Source organism: Sorghum bicolor, chromosome 10 (assembly GCF_000003195.3).
Source record: "Sorghum bicolor cultivar BTx623 chromosome 10, Sorghum_bicolor_NCBIv3, whole genome shotgun sequence".
In the NCBI taxonomy this organism is placed as follows: domain Eukaryota; kingdom Viridiplantae; phylum Streptophyta; class Magnoliopsida; order Poales; family Poaceae; genus Sorghum; species Sorghum bicolor.
Genome location: NC_012879.2, coordinates 51,356,121 through 51,362,387, shown reverse-complemented (window position 1 = coordinate 51,362,387; position 6,267 = coordinate 51,356,121).

The following is a 6,267-nucleotide window of genomic DNA, read 5'->3' as shown; positions in this document are numbered from 1 at the left end:
CTCTCTAAATGAAAATTGTAGATCCCAAAAAGTTATGAAACTTTATAGTTGACAACTTTTTGATTTGAAATCGTTTAGAACCTCAAATAATCAATTTATACGTGATTTGGTATAATATATGAGAAACCGAAATGCAATATTGACACAAGTGATAGTGTGGTGCAGTGGTTAAGGAGTTAGACACGCGAGAGATGTCGAAACTTGATCGAGCAGCAGATGGAGTCGAGTGGGCGCAGGCCCCCTGCGAGGAAAAAAAATCCCTTTTTTCTCTATTTTTTGGATTTTTTATTTTCTATCTTTACCGAGTGTCGGCACTCGGCAAAGCCTTTGCCGAGTACCCGATAAATAACACTCGGCAAAGACGGCTTTGCCGAGAGTTTTTTGCCGAGTGTGACACTCGGCAAAGTCTTTGCCAAGTGCAATATGGGCTTTGCCGAGTGTCTCAGAAAGTCGAGTAGTAGAGGTTTTCACTGTCGAGTCATAGTAGTTGGATCATAGTGGTAGAACAAATTTACGGTGAAAATTATTTTTACTGCTGCTTCGGCTTACGGCTCGTCGGCGAAAACCATGGTGCTTTTCACCGCCGAACCGTCAATACCTAGCCAGCGGTGACAGCGATTTTCACCCCCAAAAATAACCACTGTGTACATCTACCTTGTATAACTAGCAGTGAAACTTCTCATCACGACCAATATGTAAGTGTGTGTGACGTAGTTGGCAAAAACCCTACAATGATAAATGTTGGGCCTGTTTGGTAGAGCTCCAGCTCTGCCAAACCAGCTCTGGAGCTGCTGCTCCACCACAGAGTAGCTTTACCACGGAGCTAGACTTCAATAAAACGTTTGGTAGAGCTCCAGCTCTATTATTTCTCTCATTTGTCTCACTTCCATCCAGGGCCCACACATCAGTCTCTGCCTCCTCTTTCATCCCCTTCCTCCCATCAACACTTGCGCGGTCCGCGTTGGGGCCGAGCGCTGCCGTCCACATGGGGGCAGACCTGCACGGGCAGGGCTATGGCGGAGCGCCACCGTCCACCGCTCCCTACCCCGCCAGCGCACGCGTGCGGAGCTTGCGCCGCCGTCCGCGCGTGGCTGAGCGCTGCAGTCGTGGGTTGGGGAGAGGTTGTGGCCAGCCAGGCACGACGTGACGGGTGGATAGGGCAGCGCGACAGCCAGCCTTGGAGGCACGACGACCGATCTTGGGGGCGCTACCAGCCTCGGGGCGCTATAGGATGAAACAGAAAATAGAATGAACTGGTTAATTTTCACTTATCAGTGGCAGTGGTGGGTAATTTCTTCTAACTCTACGAAATTTGATTTTCGTGGAGCACCCCCTAAGGTGCTCCATGGAGCTGGGGTAGATCCACCATTTTCATGGAACAGATCTGCAGTGAAGTTGTTGAAGCTGAGACCGTTTGGCTAAAAAATATAGAGCAGCGCTGTTTTTTGAGATGTAGAGCTGCGCGGAGCTGTACCAAACCGGTCCTATACCACCGTTTGATAAAAAATGGCAGTGGTGAGAGTGTTTTTTTGGCAGTGACGTACATCACTTTCCTACCTTTGCACGGTACATATTGCAATTAATTTTTTCAAGGACTTCTCTGATATAATATGTTGTGTGCAATCTTAGCCGGTGCTTACTCAAATCAAAGCTCCCTGGGAGAAAAATGCCTCGGCTGTAGGCTGTAGCTTGCCCGGGAGCTCACTGCACCTTGGTTGCAGACCTGGTGGGTTGCTTGCCCCATGCATCTTCGGCCGGACTCCGGGCGTAGAAAACGGTCGCCTGGCTCCTCCTACTTCTTTGCCTGGAGCAGTACTACTCCAATGACTGATTTGATTGCTTTAAGCCTTGTTTAGATCTAAAAATATTTTGAATTTTGACATTGTAGCACTTTTGTTTTTATTTGATAAACATTGTTCAATTATGGAGTAACTAGACTTAAAAAATTTATCTCGTGATTTACAGACAAACTGTGCAATTAGTTTTTATTTTCATCTAATTTAATACTCCATACATGTGCCGCAAAATTCGATGTGACGGATAATCTTAAAAAGCTATTTAACTACGGTGCATTAATTAGCTACAGGCAAACATACATTAGCTATTTTATTAAGGCAAACGTGTATCATTATTGATTTAATTTAATATGAGTATATATTTATTTCTGTTCTATTACGGAAATGCCCACTTGACCGAGTGTGGAACGCTTTGCCGAGTGCCAAATATCGGACACTCAATAAAGACCAAATTTGCTGAGTGCCGCACTCGGCAAAATACAACACTTGACAAAGAGGTCTTTTGCCGAGTGCCTAGCACTGGACAAAGAATAGCACTGGGCAAAGGAAGTCTTTGCCGAGTGCCCGGCTCTCGACAAACTCAGGCACTCGGCAAAGACGGGTAGGAGGTAACGTGAACTTAGCGCCGTTGGCTTTGCCGAGCGTCAGATGTTTGACACTCGGCAAAGTTACTACTTTGCCGAGTGACACCCCCTGACACTCGGCAAAATATATATATATTTTTGTTTTTTGCCAACTTTTTTTGCAGATTTACTATACTAACACAAACAACATGTTCAAATTTGAAACTTTTTCATTGCCTTTTAGTATATTTTTTTAGTTTATTTTGTTTTATTGAATATTTTTGGAGAATGTGAGTTTTAACTATAGGTGCATCGAATAATAGATTTCATTCTTTAAAAAAATGTTATCCTTGTTTCTTAGTGTAAGTTTAGGCTAAATCAAGGAACCGTCTCGAAGTTTTGAACAATGTGCAATGGTATCCATTAGTGTTAGCTTGCTAATCTAGAATTTATTTATTAAATATAGTTAAAGATGTTTGATTACAAACAATTCTCTATTTTATTTTACTGAGAAAACTCATAGATATTTTTAAAATTGGGTGCCTGGCTTCCGTCGCCTTCTTTGCCAATAACTATAGTTGATGCATTGTTTATCTATTAAAAGAGAGACGTGCTATTGTCTTTCTATTAGTTTTCTCAAGACTAATCTGCCACTCATATAATATAATTGTTCAGGAAACTAGACTATTTTCCACTCTTGAAGTAAATGTAGTTAATTATTAAATATAGATAAAGTTTTCAGATTTATAAATAATTCTATATTTATTTAACTAATTAAAATATTTATATATTTTGTAGTAAAACTGCAAAAGCTATATACTTTTATAGGAGTGTTTGGGACTGCTCCACAAACTCTGCTTCACAAACTCTACTATGGAGCAACTGCACATAAAATTAAAGTTTGTGGAGCACCTCTTTAGGTGTACTCACAACTCTACCACGGAGTTGAAATCGTTTGGCTAAAAAATGTAGAGCAGGGTGGAGCGGAGCAGTCCCAAACATCCTATATAAATTATAAAACATTAGTTAACACACTAATATTTATTATGAATATCTTCTCTTATTAACATTCTCAGGCACATGCCTCCAACCAAATAGCTTATCTTCAGACTTGCCTTGCAAGGCAAAGACCATCAACTTTTTAGGCAACTTTCAGACATCACCTTTTACCAGGCAAGTTCTCGAGAATTTCAACCAAATGGGCCCTAAGGCCAGTCTCAATGTATAGTTTCATGGCACAGTTACCAAGACTATAAACTAGGTAACCGAGCCACAAGAGTTTCACGGGGATGAAACTCCTCTCCCATCTGATGAAACTCCTTCATTTAATGACCCTGCCAAGTCATCAATTTTGCTTATGTGGCACCCTATTTAATGTGCATGACATTCTCATGAAACATGCATTGAGACTGGCCTAAGTCAATGGTCTCCCCCCAACCCTGCCCCCAAAACAGTGGAGCTCAAATGCTCCATACATGTTATATATAGCAAATCATATATACTAAAAAACTTCCCATGAACACTCAAACTTATGAGCATCCTCCAAAAATATTGTTTTTCTCAATATATATAGAGGTGTTTCTTTCATTCATAATATCATTCCCGATGCATTATATCACTCATATTAAATAAGTCCACACATTGGATATTTTGCTAACGTGTATTGAGTGGCACTGGATACAAATTGTTTTACACATGTATTTAAATTATCCTAGAGACGTGTAGCAATCTTGTTTGGATATATACATAGCACTACTATGATAGAATAATACACTGGGATTAGCCCAAAAAGCAAGCTTAGCTTATTGGAGAAACTGATCGAAGGATGGAGATGTTTTACCCTTCATGATATGTTAAACTTCAACGCATTCTGATTACCTAAGTCCAAGAAGGTCGCATTCTCGGTACCCCAAAGGAGAGCAAAACCCAGACAAATACATAGCTCTCAAAACTGAAGTCCCAGTGTTGTCATCGTGACTTAGTAGAACCGCAGCTCAAACAAGATGCATGTGTAATAAGTACGCAGAAGGCAAATCCAAGCAAACGACTAAATTATTCGACTCTTACACAAAGTATGCATTGAATGTGTAGTGATACCCCTATCTTTAATTTCACTTGTGGATCCATCCATTCTCCGTTGAAAATGAAGCTTGTTGCTCGTCTTAGGCCTTGTTTAGTTGAATTTTTTTTTACAAAATGGACACTAAAGTATTTTTGTTTATACTTGACAAATATTGTGTAATTATGAATTAACTAATTTCAAAAGATTCGTCTCATAAATTATAGACAAAAAATATAAATAATTATTTTTATGTATATTTAATGCTTTACACTACTGGGGACAGCTACTTTGCTGAGTGCCGGCAGCACTCGGCAAAGGCCCTTTTGCACTCGGCAAAGGCTTTGCCGAGTGCTGCACTCGGCAAAGAAAGTGTCGGCAAAGAGCTCTTTGCCGAGTGCCAAATATTGGGCACTTGGCAAAGACTTTGCCGAGTGCCAAGTCAGCACTCAGCAAAGAAAACGGCAACCGTCAACTTGACGGCTTCTTTGCCGACTGCTGACGTGGCAGACACTCGGCAAGGAATTTTTTCTCTTTTTTTTAAAAAATTTCTTTGCCGAGTGCTGACCCTAGCACTCGACAAAGAGAGCTTCTTTGCCGAGTGCCACGTGGCCGGCACTCGGCAAAGAAATTCTTTTTCTTCTTTTTTTGAAACAAATCTTTGTCGCGTGCAGCACCTGGCACTCGGCAAAGACGCCAAACTGGGTGTAATTTTGCCCATCTTTGTCGAGTGCTATGGCACCTTTACCGAGTATGGCACTCGGCAAAGCTGAGAATTTTTTTTATTGTTTTTTTCCTTTTCATCACACAAAACTATATATATATATATATATATATATATATATTCCATCACACAGAACACAATATATATCACATTCATATCCATATTTCATCATACAAATCATAAATATTTATCAGCCCCTAGCACTCGGTAAAGACCCGCCCACGTGGCACAGTTCAGGGCCAAAGGCTTTGTCGAACCTCTTTGCCGAGTGCCAGACGGCCGGCACTCGGCAAAGCAAACGACACCGTCTGGTTTGGTATACTTTGCCGAGTGCCTGACACTCGGCAAAGAGGTCCCTTTGCCGAGTGTCGGACACTCGGCATAGCCATCTTTGTCTTGTGTTGGGGCTTTATCGAGTGCCACGTGGCCGGCACTCGGCAAAAATGCTCTTTACCGAGTGCCCAAAATTTAGTATTCGGCAAAGCCTCAGGTATTGGGCAAAATCTGAGTTTTTATATATATACTGTAAGATTAAATTTTTTTACGAAATAGATAGAAACTAAACAAGTCCTTGCTCTGCAGGGAAATCGACCACTATGCGTGTGCACGGAAGTGACTCTTAACCGACTGGCATCTAGTAGCTTATAGGCACTTATGACACGCAAAAATATTATAATAACAATATGCATATACAAGTGGTGGACGTACTACTACATTAGGCCATTGCTAATGTTCTTTTTAGTTGGTGGATTTTTTTGGTTGTGAGTACCGAAGCATTTTTATTTGTATTTAATAATTATTGTTTAATTATAGATTAACTAGGTTTAAAAGATTCGTCAAACAAATTATAGGTATTATATAATTAGTTATTTTTTTATCTATATTTAATGCTCCATAAACATATCGTAAGATTCGATGTGTCGGAAATTTTTTTAAAAAATTAGGAGGCCTAATTGAACGTTGGAACAAAAAAGTATATAGAAGAACCCCTACGACCTTACTCGATGTACGGCTGGCTAGGCCAAGCTTACATGCAAATGCAAACATATAAAGATTTTATAACATACTGTACACGAAGGCTGTAGGTTTTACAGGCATGCAAGTCAACCCATTGCGGATGGTCTG